This window comes from Camellia sinensis, chromosome 4 (assembly GCF_055761805.1).
Source record: "Camellia sinensis isolate YWXY chromosome 4, ASM5576180v1, whole genome shotgun sequence".
NCBI classification, from domain to species: domain Eukaryota; kingdom Viridiplantae; phylum Streptophyta; class Magnoliopsida; order Ericales; family Theaceae; genus Camellia; species Camellia sinensis.
Window position 1 is genome coordinate 96,950,983 of NC_138964.1, and position 18,238 is coordinate 96,969,220.

An 18,238-nucleotide genomic window follows, 5' to 3' on the forward strand; every position below is an offset into this window, starting at 1 on the left:
TCTCTCTCTCCCTCTCTCTCTCTCTGCATGTTCATCCATCTCTCCATCTTTAGTAAACCAATCGGCTGATCAAATCAAGAGCCTATGATGAGCCAATCGGCTGTTCATCCAACTTTTCCATCTTCATTTTTAAGTTACCCCTCTCTCTCTCTCTCTCTCTCTCTCTCTCTCTCTCTCCATGTTGATTTTTATTTTTATTTTTTATTGTTAATGTTGTTGATCAAGTCCAAAGCCTATGATTAAGACAGAGCTACAAAGACAGATGCTATAATAAATAAATGAATTGTGTTTGACAAAAAAATATTAGTGAATTTTGTTTTTAAAAAAAAGAACTTCAAACATTTTGGGATTGTTTTTGGGAGAAGATGAACTAAGCTTTAGAGCCAAAATCAGTTATTTTTTATGATAGCATTTGCTATGTTTAGCAGGAGGAATAGCAGGCCATTGGAGACCTCCCTTTTTTTTTCACTCTTGCCAAATTATAGCTTTGATAGCTCCTTTGGCAGAACCATTGGAGATGCTCTAACCTAGATTGGTTAAGCTAAGTAATCAAGATTAGTGAATTAATTAACCTAGTAACCCTATGCAGCTTGTGCCCTACCATGCCAGATAAAATCTCTTGTTCTAATCAAACAAATAGAAGAAAGACCTGAAGAAGAGAGAACCGATAGAGAAAAAGAGAGAACAAAGAGAGAACAAAGAGAGAAAAGGGAGAAGAAAGAAGATAAAGAAGAGAGAAAAGAGGGAGGGCTAAAGAATTTCAACAAATTCAACCTAAAAAGTGTTCCAAGGTAAGATTCCTAACTTAATCTTTGTAGAAAATCTTTCTTTTATTCAAGATTAAGAATAAATTAGGATTAATTTGAGTTAGAAACAAAGTTATAGAGGAAGAAAATAGAAAAGAAATGGGTAGGATGAAGAACAAGCTAGGTGCCTCTGATTCATGCTAATTTCATCTAGGTTTTGATATTTTTGATGTATTAGAGGCTCTATGTTCATGTATCTATAGGATTTCTAAGAGTTTGGAAGACTTGATTCATGTTTTGAAAGGGTGGAAGTGAGAATTAGAATAGAAAAAAAAAATAGAACTCATGAATTCCTTAAGAAAAACATATGTTTTGATCTTTACATCTTGAAACTAATTATATTTTGAGATTGATGCCTTGAAAAGGATGATGATTTCATAAAAATTTCAAAAGTTATATGAGCCTAAAATCATATTCTGAAACCTTGAAAAGAAAGGGAAAAAGTTAAGAAAATAGTGAGATTTTCGGACCAAAACAAGGGTTTTGGAACAGCACTTTCCGCGCGTGCGGAACCCATCCCCGCACGTACGGCCCCCCTGTTTCAACCCAACTTCAAATAGGCATATCTCTCTCATCCGAACTACGTTTTAGGTGATTCTTGAGCCTAAATTCAAGCCCCGGGAGTCTAGTTTCTAGAGGTTGTAGTCACACATCCAAATTCTAAGTACACAAATAGAGATGCTCAAATTAGTGAAGGCTGTTCATTTTCTGTCTAACCATTTCACGTTAATTCCTCTCCTAACTTAGTTTCCTTTCATTTCTTGCTATTTCCTTAAACCTTAATTATGTAAAAATTACATTTTCAATGAAAAACAAATGAAATTCGTTTAGGATACCTAAGGCTTTTCAATATGCATATTTAGCACACGATTAATACTTGAATTGAGCTTAGAAAGATTAGGAATCATTAATATAAGTCATGAACATTTAGGGCCATCCAAGGTACATCTTTGGCACATGCTTTGTACATGATCCACATGTAGAAAATATTAGCATTAAACACTTGAGAGAAATTTAGGGAAACATCTAACCAAGTTTAGGCACTCAATTTGTCATGTTTATACAAATAAGCTGGGTCATAGCCAAGCCTTGATCAATTTAGAAAAGAAGAGTAGAAAACAATAGACATGATTAGAACACGTGAATTAAGATTAAGACTTGCAAGTTGAATTGAATTTCAATGCTTGTTCTTGTTTGGTGTAGGTCAGACTATCGGAAAGCATTATCAAAACCAAGCCCACTGTGAGTAGTAGTATAGTAAAGTTATGTTCTTAAAGCTATGATTCAAAATGCAAACATATGATATTTTTAAGAGATTATATTATTGTTTTGTTATGAATGAACACCATACACTTTTGTATCTAGTAATGCAATGACATCTTGAATTCTACTAGTTATTGGGAAACAGGCCAATAACTTCTGCTAGTTATTGGGAATCATGCCAATAACTTATGTACTAATTGAGCTCTTTTCCACCTGTTGTGGATTACTTGCAAAGTTACGAGAATGTCCATCGCAATGTAAATGCATGCAAGTTATGTTTTGTTAGCATATGAAAATTATTCTATGTTCAAAATGATTGTATTTGGTTTTAATAAAAATTTTCTTGGTGTTTTTTCATTAACCACTTTACTATATTGCTATTTATTCGGCTTTGGCTCACCTCTTTCCTTATATATACGTTAGTGAGCATTTGGGAGATCAAGCTTAAAGTCTTGCTTTCAACAACTCTTGTGAAGCCTTTGGAAATGCCACCCGAGCCGAGGCCCCTGTTGCCTCCTTTGGAAAATAGTTTTGTGTAATCATTTAATTTATAATTTTGGTAATATGAATGCTTGCTTTTGGTGTAATATATTTAATGTGTGTATAGATATGTGTTTGTTATATCATGAATGCACTGCTCAATAGACGATGATATTTCTGTTTTGCTTCCGCTTCAGGTCCCAATATTAAATAAATATTTTTAGATTTGTTCAAAGAGGCCTTAAGTAATCTATGATTACTAGCTGGTCACCTCTCTAACCTTTAGGGGCGGGTTGGGGACGTGACAATGAGCCTAACCTAGGACTCTGTTTTAGGCTAAGACTATTTTCGAGCCCTATGGTGTTTTTTGGGCTTTGTCTTCTTTGGACTGGGATATGTTGAATGAGCCTAGCCCTATATTTTTCCCTCCGCAATTGCCCTTCTTCAGCTGTCGATCTAATCCATGATTGATAACCGAAGTTGCCAAAGACTTTTGCCGACTTGTTAAAACATTTATTGCTGACATGTATCTTTCCCACACGCAGTGGCTGTGATGACAATGCCAACCGTTACATCATCTTTCGCCGTTTTATTATTGACACATTTAATTTGATGTATTTCTTACTTTCTTATCACTTCACTTCCACTCCTCCCAAAAGCCTAGATACGACTCTTCTCCTTCTGTTCTCATTTGAGGTTTCTACCAGTCATTTTTCTTCATTTGTAAGTCTGTGTGTGTGTGTGTGTGTGTGTGGGTGGGTAGGTATGTATGTTTTTATCCGTGTTTCTCATATTTACTTTTGCAGTTTTCTTTCTTTCCATTGTAAATCATTCTTTTTCATTCGTATGCCATGAATCACCTTAGGCACTCACTAGATACGAATGAGAGTATTCAAGAATTTAGGGCTTCATACCATATTCCAAATGATGTTGTCATCCGCCTTCTAGTAGGTGATGATGACGTTAGGGATGGCAATTTGAAACCAGCCCGACGGAGACCCGATCCCCCGATCCCGATTTATACGGTTTTTCCCCGAAAAATTCCCCCGACGGGACGGGGACGGTGTTCAAAAATTATTCCCCGATTAATTTCGGGCCGGGGACGGTGATAAGTGCCAAATCCCCGACCCCGGCCCGGCCCCGGCCCGGTTGTCCCCGACGTGTTATATATATATATATATATAATATAGTATGCTTTATATAATATAATATAATATACCTTATCTCACTTTACTTTTCTCTCTCTCTCTCTCTCTCTCTCTCTCTCTCTCTCAGTCTCACCAACTCATCACAGTCTCTCTCTCTCGTCTCTCACTCACTGACTCATCTCTCTCTTCTCACTGCGTCTCTCATCTCTGTATCCCTCACTGAGATCTCACTCAGATTTTTCTCACTTCTTATCATCATCATCAACATTATCCACATCGACCACCACCACTGATCTAAACAGATCGTGAACCGTGGTCCATTCGTGAAGCCATCCGTGGTCCGTTCGATCGATGTCTTGATCAATGGAAAGATCGTGAAGACCTCTCTCTCTCTATTCAGATCCTGTCATATTCAGATCTGACTCTTTGTTCTCTAGATTTACATCCACCATTGAACAGATCTGTTATTGTTGGTGCAAATCCTATCAATTTCTCTCTCGAATCGTATTTTTTTAATTTTTTTATTATGTAAGTTTAGATCTGTTATTGTTGTTGTTGTTGTTGATGATGAAACGGATTGCCACATAGTAATTTTATTTTTTGTTCTTGTGTTTCGACTTTTTTTTTTCTTCAGATCTGCGTTTCAGCCCTCTCCTCTTCAATTTCTGATTTTTTTTTACATATGATGATTGTTGTTGAAAACAGATTATTTTTTATTTTTCTTGTTCTTGTGTTGTGTGTTGAACAAAAAAAAAAAAAAATTGGCCGAGGATATTTCGGGGTCGGGGAAACCCGATCCGTTAGGGGGCGGGGGCAGGGGGAATGATGGGTTCCCTGTCGGGGATCGGGGGCGGGGACGGGGAGTTTTTCACCTTCGGGGATCGGGGACGGGGAGTGCAATCCCCGGCCCCGGCCCGGCCCGTTGCCATTCCTAGATGACGTTGTCAAGGGAACTGAGGTACAGATATGCCTTAGTCCCTTATGGACATAGTCAAGGGGGTTGTGCGTTTCTCCTCCCCATTATTTTCTCAAAGAGGTGATGCATTTCCACGGCATCTCTTCATCTCAACTTGCCCCCAGTTTCTTTAGGATAGTGATGGGGGTAATTGCCCTAGACTAGCTCATTGGGGTGAATTTGTATTTGTTTGAGATTAGATACTGTTATAACTTGGTGTAGACACCCCATTTTAACTAACCATTAAGACTTAGGCACTTGAAATGCTTCCCGCAAATGAAAGGTATCATAATTTCAACCTTAGAGATGCTTGAAAGTGTTATTACTCTTTTTGTGCAAAAAATTGTTTTTTGCCAAAATTACCGTTTATTGGTTCGTATTGAGGGCCTATTTTTACCTTAAAAAGTTAGAATTTGGAAATTTCTATTTTACCTAAAATTGTAGCCCTTTGAATTAGTTTTCCAATGACGCTTGATTTGTCTCAATCAGATGTCGGATGAGAAAGATATACCCAAAATATGAAGAGTAGTCAAGGATGTACCATATCCTTGTGTGCACGCATCCTTGCGAAGGCAGCCATAGATGTAGTTTCGTGCATACGCACATGTCTTGTGTGTGCGCACATCCCATCAACACTTAGAATTTTTGTATTTTAGTGCAATTTCTTCGAGAGACGCAAGGAGAATGCGATAGGGGAACCCTGGGAGGACTTTAGGTGTTCCCCAAGTATCTTCTAAGCCTATAAATACAATACCTACCCCTCTCTTTCAAGGGGTTGAGCTTTTTGAGAAAATTTGTGAGTTTGTGAGTGAAATTCCTTGCCACCTCTTCTCTCAAACCCTAGGCTCTGAAAATGCACCCTTCCACAGCAACTCTAATAACTAGAAAAATCATCTAAGGCTTGAAGAACTTGAACATAATCAGAACCTAAGCTTGAAGGGAGCAATCAATCAAGAAAACTCACATTTTCTTCGCGTGTTCTTTGATTTATTGCAAATCAGTGATTAAGTCTTCTTTTTCTCTCTATTTCAATAGTTTTTAATCCATATTTTTCAATATTAATCATGCTAGGTTGTTAGTCATAGAATCATGTAGTTCTTTTTTTCTTTCAAGTTTTATTCACTTTCTCACCTATTCTTGCATGTTTTCTTTATTTTTATTAGAATAGCATATTTAGGCTTACATAATCAAGTAGAAATCATGCATTAAGCTAGATTTGAATCATCATATAGATAGTTTGCATTTCCCTCTTTTACTTGTTAGTTAATTTACTTGCATAATCATCAGGCAGTAGCCTCAAATCGAGCTTAGGATCATCATTTGTGTGTTTAGTTGCATGTTTAGGCTCATGGGTATTTTATTTAATCATACTTTGCACGGTATGATGCTTGAAGTGAATGTCCATGTAAGTCTTCTTGTCTTTCATAGCATGGATGCTTGTTTGGTTGCATTGCTTTTCCATAATCCAAGTTTATGTTGCAAAATTGTTTGTTTCAAATGTTTTATAAACATTGTTTATTTTCGGTTAAGTTTATAGACATCAATCATAAAATCATTTTTGTTGGAAAGATCATTATTTTCAGAAATATGACTTTATTCTTTAATAAAAAAAATGATGTTTATCTTTTATTCAAATCATCTAGTTGATTAGGGTTAGTAAAGGATTAGGGTTAATAATGAAGGTTGTGGAATAATCAATTATTTAATCTCACAAAAGAATAAAAGGTTAATAAAGGCCAATCTCTTGATTGGGCGAGAGGGGGTGCATCAATTAATGATCTTCCTCTCTTGTACTAAGTTCCCAAACTAAGAATATTTGGTTGTGACAGATCAGTGCCTTTATTTAGTTTTCATTGTTAAAGGTTTTTTAGTTTCCTTTAAAAATTAAGTATAACTCTATCGATGTGGGAAAGCGAGTTTGTGAAACATAGTGTGGAAACACGTCTTATACCTAAAAAGCCACGGCTTCTACAGTTGGCGACTCTGTTGAGAAAACTAAGAGAACTTGGCTTGAAAACTTTTATTTTATGAGATTAATTGGTTAATTTTTCATTCCATTGCATCATTGTGGGCTTGAAAAAACCTAGGTTCGTTGCTTAATATCTCAGATAGTATTTGTGGATTATGTTAATGTCAATAAGTAAGCATCAAAATTTGCTATTAGTACCATTTGATCATCCCATTGCACTCTAAGGTGGCATGAGAGGTGTCATCCTAGGTAGGCAACACAAGAGGAGGGTGAATTGGGTTATTAAAAATAATTTCACAGTATTAAATATAATAATCAAAATATTAGAATTTAAATAGCAAAGAACAAAACAATAATAATAAATATAAAAATAAAAGAGATTGCGAGAGAAATCAAACACAACGATTTATAGTAGTTCGGCACACCAGGCCTACATCTACTCCTCACGCATCCTCCTCGGGAATTTCTTCACTATCAAACGAATCAATACACCACCAAAGCTTCACCACACTTGTGAATTTTACACGTCTTACTCTTATCTGTTGAGCCTCACTTAACAATAAATACCTTTCATTTACAAAATTCTCTCACAAAATAATTAATAAAGATAAGAGGTATTTTAGCCCTCTTGGAGCTTCTGTTATCTGTGAGTAATAACTTTGTAAAACTATGTTCAACTATAAGTATTTTCTGAATGATATATGATGATCTGTTTCTGAAATACTTTTTTTTTTGTATGAATGAATGGTTGTCTAATATTTCTGAAATGTATTCGTGGCATTCTTAGCTTCAAATGACATCCGTTATCTGTTCTGTTATGTCCCAATTATGGGTCAACTGTACGTCTCATGAGCCAACTGTTATGGATCCTTCTGTATACGTCCCATTTATGGGCCAACTGTACATCTTATGAGCCAACTGTACCGTCTCCGTGCACGTGAGTCAACTGTATGCCTTTATGGCCGTCCCTTTATGGGTTAACTGTTTCTGCTAGTGCTAATGAATGTGCCATGTATGATTAACTACAAGTTCTAATTAAGAATATGATTATGAAACTATATCTGTTATGTACTATGATTTTTGAACACAATTACGAATTCATTTCTAACAACTATTGAATTCTATTTTCTGTAACTGTTATGGACAACATTCATTAAACCTCTTTACTTTGTTATTATTCACTAGGCTCCAGTTCATTATTTATATTATGTATGTAGGTGAGCAGGCACGTGACCAGGCCCAGAGTTGACGGCCTATGTTTCTATTTTATCAGCCAACTACCGTGCCTCCTGAGGAGGTTCCTTTGAGAGGATTATGTCAAGGCTTTAGTTGAGCTTGTTGTGTATATCTATACTTGGGCTAAGTACCCTTTGACCCTATCTGTGTAATTGAGTGACGTAAGACTAATGTATTTTGACGTCACATCTGTATATATATAAGTTTGTTTTGAAAATCTCTGTCCCATGTATGTCTGCACAGCTCTATAGACTATGTTAATTTTGTATATTTGTTTCCACAGCCCCTATCTTATGTTATCTTGTTCAGAGGCCTTTGGTAATCCAAGGATTACTGGTCGATTACGACGCTAAATCCATAGGGGCGAGTATGGATCGTGACAACCGAGGTTGGTGATAAAGTTTTGTACGGATATGAACTTGTACAAAAGACAACTGAAAAGATAAAGATCATCCAACAGAGGCTTAAGACTGCGCAGAGTCGAAAGAAAAGTTATGTTGATCAGAGAATGAGGGATTTGAAATATGAAGTGGGAAATCACATGTTCATTCGGGTGACACCGATGAAAGAGCAAACACGTTTTGGCAGAAATAAAAGTTAACTCTACGTTACATCGAGCCGTTTCAGATTTTAGAAAGACTTAGCCTTGTTGCTTACCGTATTGCTTTACCATCAGGAATGGAGCAAACACTCAACATTTTCCATGTATCAATGCTTTGTGGGTAAATACTTGTTTCATAAATTGATTACCACCGAATAGCCTTAGATGATGATATGAGATACGAGGAATGGCCAGTATGGATCCTTGATCGGCAAGTAAAGTAACTAAGCCTCCGTTTGGGAAGTGGGTTGGCTTTTTGGCTTTTTGGCTTTTTTGGCTATTTTAGCCTGGGCTAAAAAGTTTGGTTTGGGAAGGGCTTTTTGGCTTTTTGGCTTTTTTGGCTTTTTTTGTGAGAGAAGAATGTAATGATTATGGGTTGGATGTGATATTTTGTTTTTTATGGCTAAAATAGCCTATTTTGTTTTTTGTGGCTAAAATAGCCAAAAAAGCCCCGTTTAACTCTTGCCAAACGGAGGCTAAGTAACAAATCTACCCCAATTGTGAAAGTAGAATGGAAGGAACACTAAAGGAAAGAGGCTACATGAGAAGGAAAAAAAAAAGAAAAAGAAGAAATGCAACAACAATACCCGTATCTGATTTCAAATTGAGGTAACTTAAGTTTGGAGGACCAAACTACTTCTTAAGGGGGGAGATTGTAACGACCTTGACCTCTGTATTATTTTATATAGTATTTTCTTGGGCATAAATTGCATAATTATGTGTTTATTATAAACTTATCTGTTTGTATGTGAATTATCTGTTTAATTGTTAACTTAGAATTCGAAATTGAAAGCCCAAACGAGTTCAGAAACCCAAATTGGTTAATTCAATAGGCTAGTTGGAATTTCATAATCATATGGTAATTTTGATTAAAATTTGATTTGGATCAAAATAATTTGGATCAAATAATCATAATTGATTAGATTTAAGCCCACTTGATTAGCCTTAACCATAGGTGATTAGTGACACCTTAACCACCCTATATATATTTGTTAAACATGCTTAGACTCGATTTTACATCAACCTTGTGCTGAAAATAAAGAGATAGAGAGAGAATTCAATACCTTAGAGAGAGAGAAGAATAATTCAAGAGAAACCAATGGAGATCGTATAGGTTTAGTTTAATTAAGGCCAAATTCAAGCTCTAGGTGGTCAACTGAGGTCTATCGTCAATACCAGCCCACTGTGAGTAGTACTTTTGTAAAGATATGTTGTTAAAATGTTTTGGCTACCGCAAGTTCATTGTTTTGAAATGCTATTCCGTTATAATGAATGATTATTTCCTTCGAAGTGTAATTGTGGCATCCTTAGTGTAGCCCTCGCCTAGGGCTATCAATACCATAGCCTACAGCCCTCACCCAGGGATAACAATACTATGGCCCATCATTACAGAGATCTCTTATGTAGACCCAAGGGGTCCCTATGTATGTTAGACCTATATGGTCCCATCGTGTACTATTAGATGTACCACATATGAATATGATTTGTGAACTTCGATATAACAAGTAATTGCATATGATATGATTCGAACTCATGTGATATGATTTTGTACAATGATAGACATCATTCACTTAACCTCTTTATGCTAGTATTACTCACTTGGCTTTAGCTTACCCCATTTGTCATGACTCGAACCCGCCCCTATGGGTTAAGGCCATAACCGGCCAGTAATCGCGAGATTACCTCCGGCCTCAAATCAATTAAGGGACCAAACGGAAGCAAATTAAAGCTTTGTCCGTAGAGCTGTGCTTATATGCACACCATAACATTCCAAACATTTATACGTTAATAACTCACATCAAAATGTGCATTAACACAAAACATTGTACATACAGGATCATACAAGATTAAGTCAATCGAACCCAAGACTTATATACAAAAGTAGTCCAATGCTTTCGCCAACATAACAAAAACTATGAACAAGGACAAAAGCGGAGACAGTCTCGTGCATGAGACATTTGGGTTGACTCCTCAAAACTTCGACTGTTTCTCACAATTTCACCGGGGCTGGTTTTGGACGTCCCTTGGCTCACCTACATGTACATGAATGAGCATGAGCGAATGCCTAGTGAATAATATCAAATGAGGAAGATACATAAGCAATCATTGAAACAGTTACAGCAAACGGCCTTTGGCCCAATCATTTATATCTATCGGCCTTTGGCCCAATCATTTATATCAGTCGACCTTCGGCCCAGTCATTCATGTCAATCGGCCTTCGGCCCAATTATTCATGTCAATCGGCCTTCGACCCAACCATTCATGTCAATCGGCCTTCGGCCCAATCATTCATATCAATCGGCCTTCGGCCCAATCATTCATATCAATCGTTGTCCACCATTCAGATTAATGAACTTACAAAACTTACATATAAGTAAACAATTGGACAACAATATATTTCAAATATCTTGTTAAGATATTACTCACAGTGATCGACTTGTGAATTTGCCCTGGAGCTTGACCCTACACATTCCATAAACACAAAAAGGGTCATAAACAATTCGATCCGTTCTTAAATTCACATTTTCCTCTTTAGGCTTTATTCTTATCTCTTTAATTCAATTACAATACTCAATGTATGCCTAAGAGTACTTGGAAGTGAAAGAGAACAGAAAACGAAACTTAGAATGCATAAACAAAATTTCAAAAAACAGGGTCCCCGCTCGAGCGGACCTTTAAGGCCTGCAAAAGTACTTGTTATGTCAAATTTACGCTCAAGCGTGCATTCTGGCGCTCGAGCGGAACGCCTCTCTAGGAATGGCAACGGGGCGGGGCGGGGCCGGGGATCACCCTCCCCGTCCCCAATCACCGAAGACCAGAAAATCCCCGTCCCTGTCCCCGATCCCCGACGGGGACACCATCAACCCCCCCGCCCCCGCTCCCTAACGGGGATCGGGTTTCCCCGACCCCAAAAAATCCCCGACCTGTTTTTGTTTTTTTTTTTTTAATTTTGTTCAACACAGAAACACAACAAATTTTTTTTTTAAATCTGTTTCTTCATGATCATCAACAATCATCATCAACTTAAAAATAAAAAACTTAAAAAAAAATAATCTGAAACACAAAACACACACAAACATAACTATCATCATCTTCATCATCAACAACTTGAAAAATAAATAAATAAATAAACAGATCTGAGTGATGATGAACTGGTGATCAACAACAATTTGAAAAAAAAAAAAACAAAAAACAGATCTGAGTGATGAGCCGTATGCCGTGTTTTGAAGAACTTGATGATTCAAACTCTTCTGACGACAGACATGAATTCAACCATTGATATGTCTCTCTATGACCTGCTACAACAAAATGGTTATATATGAAAACATGTTACCAAAGATTGACTTTGAATTGATAAAAAAATCAATTCATTTAGAAAACAAACAGCACAGAAGAATGTAACCCGGATAGAGGCGGTGTTGCGAAGATGTTTAGATCTGCGGATCGCCGGATAGAGGCAGTGTTGCGAAGAGGTCGGACAGAGGCGGTGGTGGAGGAGGACCACCGGACAGCGGAGGCCGGACAGAGGCGGCGACGAAGGCGGTGGTGGTGGAGGATCGGCGGATCTGTTCAGATCTGTTTAGATCTGATCCAGATGATGATGACGGAGGCAGGATCAGCGAATCTGTTTAGAGAGAGAGATGGAGAGGAAGGGAGAGATGAGAGACGTGGCCTGAGGGAGCAGAGAGAACGGCGGTGAGAGAGAGAGTGAGAGAGAGAGCAGCCTCGTGTTTGTTTGTGTGGTGATTGTGTCAACAAACCCTAAACACGCATATATATACACAGGGGCATACTCGTAATATCACTTCGGGGAGATACGGGACGGGGCCGGGGACGGGGACGGGCCGGGTCCGGGGCTGTGAATGTTATCCCCATCCCCGGCCCGAAATGCTTCGGGGATTTAATTTCAAATACCATCCCCATCCCCGCGGGGGTATTTTTCGGGGAAAAATCATTCTGATCGGGGTCGGGGGGTCGGGTCCCCGTCGGGCCGGGTTTAAATTGCCATCCCTAGGCCTCTCTACATGGCTCCCCGCTCGAGCATGAACTTTCGCGCTCGAGCGGACATCCATGTCTGCAAAAGTACTGGGAGCACGAATTTCACGCTCGAGCGACGGTTTCCCCGCTCGAGGGGACATCAAATTTCTGAAAAATCCAGAATGTGTTCTTGAGCTCCAACTTCGAATTCAAAGGCTCCAAATGCATTATTTCGACTCCAACTTCATATATATGTGTACTAACATGATACAAACACTAAATTACAACATTTTGGAGCTCAATTTCATAAATCAAATCCATGCATGGCTCATTTTCCACCAAATTCATCACTAACATAACAACTTCATGCATTCAAAGCCTCTACTCCCATGGATTGTACACGCATGTGACATACAACCCGCATTCTCACCCCATAAGATGAAAAGATGGTCAAATACATGCATTTTAACCAAGATTCAACATGAGTCATGTAATTCAAGCTCAATTATGCAAATTCAAGACAATTATATACATGCATGCATACATTAACCTTCAATTCAACATAAACCACTCAATTCCACTTCAATCCTTACTCTTGATCATTAATCCACCTTGAATACACAATTTACAAGCTTATACTTTTGAATTCATGCTCACAAGCTTACCTAGAGGTTCAATTCTTCCAATCTATTGAAAATCTTTGAGTAATCTTCAAAACCTCTAAGCTTTCAAGATCAAACTTCAATTGTGAGCTCTCCCTCTCTCTCTAAGCTGATCTTTCCCCCTATTCTTAGAGTTAAATCAGCCAAGTTGATTAAAGAAAGAGCTTGAGTGTATATAGCCTTCTATGTATAGGTCCACTAACCAATATAACCAATATTTAAATAATTTGAGCACTATGCCCACATTTTAATCTAATTAATTTGATCCGAATCAATTTTCAATTAAACTTCACCATAGGCTCTAAAAATTATGCCAATCACAATGGCGTAATCGATTTCAGGTTCTGTGGCTGATAAGGCCTTCAATTTAATTTCCAAAGCAAATAATCAAACCGATATTCCGACGGTAAACAGATAGAAATTCAAAACCACATATTTTCACATAATGGCACACAAAATTATGTTAAATACATAATCACATTCATGTTAAGGACCAATTAACATATTACGGAACAGGGATATCACACCCTTCCCCGATATATATGTCAGTGAGCAAATAGAGCGTCAAGCATAAGGAAACCTCGGGAGTCCACCATTTTGTTAGCCTTTTAGAGTGCCTCCGTAATGGGGCGAACTTGGTCTCATGCGAAGCCAAGTGTGTTAACCTTGTAAATCATGGAACTTGTTTTGTTTATTTTGTTTCTTTGTTTAGTTCTTTTGTTTTGGAACATAAATGGATAGACAATCAATATAAGTGTCAAGATGCTATAATGTACTTTTGTATCTACATCTATGAAGGAGTTGAGGTTTAAATTTGTTTGCTTTTCATGTATGCACCGCTCCATGGACATGGTTGTATTTTAATATTGCTTCCAAAATGCCCCTTTATTATTATTATATATCAAATTTGTCTGTGAGGAAGGAGGTAATCTGGGATTACTGGTCGGTTACGGCCTAAACCTTTAGGGGTGGGTTAGGGTCGTGACACAAGGATTTCAAGGCATTTCTCGCATTCTTCAATTTAATCTTCAAACAGTGAGTAAGTACTTACTTTTCTATATTTTCAGTAGCTTTCAATCTTGTTTTACTCATGTAATCATAATTAGGGTGTTAGTATAGCATAAAGCATCATGTAGGTTTGCTAACTTGCATGTTTTTGCTTTATTTTTGCATGCTTGTGTAAGTTATATAAACAACATATTTAGGTTAGATTAATCATCATGTGATCATGCATATAGCCTAGTTTAAACATCATTGTATACTCAGCATGTTTAGATTTTGTATATGTTAGTTGTTTTTTGTGCATGAAATTATGATAATAGCCTTAAATCAGGCTTAGGTTTGCATTATATATGTATAATAGCATGATTAGGTTATTGTACTATTGTCGAGAATGACAAATGGAATGATGAGCTACAAAATCAATTAGGGGCAATTGTTGATTTTCCTTCGGATGAGTCATTTGAACTAGGGACAATCATTGAATGCACTTTGGAGGAATCTTCATAACTAGGGACAATTGTTGAATGCACCTTAGAGGGACTTTCTGAACAAGGGGCACATGGATGAAGTTTGAAATGATGACACCTTAAACCAATTGATGCTTGTCTCAAATTCTGCCAATGGACTTGAAAAATAGAACTCTTTTGTGTTTGAGATAATAATAATGCTATTTTGTTAAAATTTGAGTCGTGTCGTGCTAGTATTTGAGTCATGTGTCATAGCTAGGTTTTGCTTTTTCTATCTTCACTTGAGTCTTTGAGTCATTTATTCTTTGCCAAGTCGCATTCGTGTACTCTCTATCCTTCATCATATTAATAAAAGAGAGTTGAGTTTTGATCATTTAATTGTGCCTGTAAAAATCCATGTGTGACCTAATGAAAACAATAAAAGCTTTAATAATTCAATAGAGCAAGAAGATAGTGCAAATTGCTTAATGTTCTTATAAGAATGGAATTCACCAATAAGCTCGAGTGTTGAGAAGGATCCCTCAAATGGTCTAAACAAATTATGATTTGTCCTCACAAGATTGCTTGTGAACTTTAAAACAAAATTTTCAAGAAGATTTTTTTACAGGCTTACAAGGATAAATTCATAATTATGCATGATATTCAACACTATTTTGGGATTTCACCTTACATTCAAGTACCTATTTTGGCAAACACAATGGTACATCCAAACCTCACAACAATAGATTTCCTCTCCAAGGCATTTTTTATTTTACTTCTTGTTAGAAAAAAAAAATTTCACCATCAAGTTAGGGCCATCCATTGAATAAAATCCGGTGAATTGTGAGGAATGAGACTTTTGCCATCAACATTTGAAAAAGGTAATGTGAGATATCATTTCCATATGGAGAAACGAGAATGACCAACCTTTCAAAAAAGCCATCATGTTCGGGTGCACAATTCGATAAGGCACTAAGGTTAAACCAAGGTGAAACAAGTTAGACTGCTAGGGTAAGGACAATAGTTGATAACATTCATTAAAACTATTATAAACACTACCCTTGAGAGAGTCGTTGGACTAAAAACTCGAAAGGGTGACCCTAGGCAAAACTTAGAGTATGGAAAAATGAAAAATGAAAGAATGAGAGCTCGCAAGGCTGAAAACTTGAAAATGGCGACCTTGGCAAAAGTTAGAGTAAAAAAAAAGAGTGTCAATACCTAAGTGAACCTAATCGGAACTACGTCTAGCCTTATTCTCACCTTGAGATACGTAAGTAACCTCTCCTTGAGGTTCGACCCCATGTCCTTACCCAATTCACATCCTTAGTTTTGCAGGCATTCATGAGTTACAATTACCATCATGCATAACATGTTTTGTGTGGGATTAAAAAGGACTAGTTTGAATTAGTAGGGGAAGTAACTTTTACCACTGGAACTTATCAATGGTATTTCTAACTTGAACCCAAAAGGATACCTCTCTTTGAGGTTCAACGCCATGTCCTTACCTAATTCACATCCTTAATTTTGCAATCATTCATGAGCTACAATCACCGTCATGCATAACATGTTTTGTGTGGGATTAAAGACGAGCTAGTTTGAATCAGTAAGGGAAGCAACTTTTAGCACTTGAACTTATCAATGGTATTTCTAACTTGAGCCCAAAAGGAAATGAAACTTGATTTTTTGCAAAATTGCATTTCGAAAGCAATTCTTGAATAATAAGGAAGCATAAGGAAAGCTAGGGGCACAATGAATGATCATTTAGTTTGAGTTTTTGTCTTTTTTCATTGGCACTTGGTTTAATTGCTAGTTATCTTGTTGCTTTGTATCGTAGGTGCGCCATCCTGCTATTTCGCATCATGAGTGTGTCATAGTTCGCATTCCTTTTAATTGCCTGCATCGAGTCTTGTCGTGTCTCTCAAATTGCACTTAGTTTCAACCATCAGAAGAAGACCAACATTGTCAGTCGCCTCAATTAGAGAATCTTTTATCCAAAAGATTACATTACTTGTCAGTTGTTGCGGTGCCAAACTTTTGCAAAATTCTTGTCAATACCACTTTTTTTTTTTGGAAACTATTCGTTCAATACAATGTAAAACCCCAAAATATGGGTATGTGAGCAAAAGAAAAGAGAGGTGTTAGATGAGTGAAAAGTGAGGAATTTACATCAAACTGAAAAAGAGCAGAAATGAAGTCAACTAATGCAAAAGTACCACATTACAAACCACTGTGGTCATCGCCATAGAGAAAGAGCTATATCGGCAAGTACAACCATTTTGAAAGATGGAGTAGAACAATACCCGGCGCATTGAAGGGCTATCAATGTTGTAGAATGCTAGAAATAGTTTTGTGCAGTTTGAGGTCTGTTGAGTCATTTTTCTCTGTAAAGTCATTTTTCCCTTGTCGAGTCTATCCTTGGCATGTTTATCAGTGCCAGTTTGTTAGTATGTGTATGGCTCAAAGTTTGATAGAATGGCATGGTTAATGTTTCCAATATAATTTTTTTCTCAAATTTTGAAGTTCAAAAGAAACCCTTATGTGAAATTCATAAACAAGCTGAAAGTGTCCACACAAAGGGAACCAAGTCCATGGTCATTGAAAATCCATCATTGCTCTAAGAATTTGATAAGTTCGTAACACTCTGGTGCATAAAAAAAGTAGGAGATTGGCTGGTCATGGGCCACAGTAGCATGTCCTTCATTGTCGATTGGTTGGTCATTGACCACAGTAGCATGCCCTTCATTGTCAATCTATGACGCACTGTAGAATGTTGAAAATTGTGAGTAGTGTGAACGATGATTGAGCACAAGGGGCATGAGCATCTCTGAATAAACTATTGACTAAGTAAGGGACACATGCCATACCTTCCCTCCCCCTTAATATGCTAAAGCCATCTGACAGACACCTTTCTCTGATTTGAGTAAGCTCACTCCTATGATGATTTTGATATGATTAGCCCTTTGAAAGTTTTACCAGAATTATGTTAAGATGCTCTCTAAATTGCTTCCCCCTATTAGCTTGATTTTGGGTCTAATATTTATGGTTTGATTGGCATGATTGCATTTGTTCTCTCTATTTGATTATAATTCTCTCACATTGTAGGATGTATTTGGTAACTGCTTCATAACTATTCACATAGTAGTCAATCCAATAATTTTGTAGTGGAACAAAACAAACTTTTTATTAACCTTACACGTCGTGGCACATATTGGAATTTCATAGCACATGCTAGAATGTCATAGTACATATTGAAATGTCGTAGCACATATCTCATGTTGTAGTACATATTGGAATGTGGTAGTATATACTGAAATGTCGTAGCTCATATGGAAATGTTGTATATATTGAAATGTCGTAGCACATATTAGAATGTCGTAGTACATATTGTATATCGTAGAACATAACTGGTCATGTCCTAGCACATGTCTAGAAATTGATGTCGTAATACATATTTGATATTAGGTATTCTTCTGTCATGGTACATATTTGGTATTTGGTAAATGATGCATCTCTCATGTCGTAGTACATATTTCATAATTGATGCATATCTCCTATCGTAGCACATATTTGGTACTTGATGCATATCCCTTGTTGTAGCACATATTTGGTAATCTCCCATTATAGTACAGGTCTAGCAATTGGTGCATATTTCATGTCATAGTACACATTTGGTAAGTGATGAATCTCTTAAA

At 37.1% G+C, this 18,238-nt stretch overlaps 1 long non-coding RNA gene across 1 annotated transcript; it reads left to right on the forward strand.

Annotated features, from left to right (window-relative positions):
- Nucleotides 1-506: 506 nt before the first annotated feature.
- Nucleotides 507-2,699, forward strand: LOC114299072 (uncharacterized). Its single transcript, XR_014366754.1, has 2 exons — nucleotides 507-791; nucleotides 2,010-2,699. It is a non-coding gene; the product is annotated as an uncharacterized LOC114299072 (long non-coding RNA).
- The last annotated feature ends 15,539 nt before the right edge of the window (nucleotides 2,700-18,238 follow it).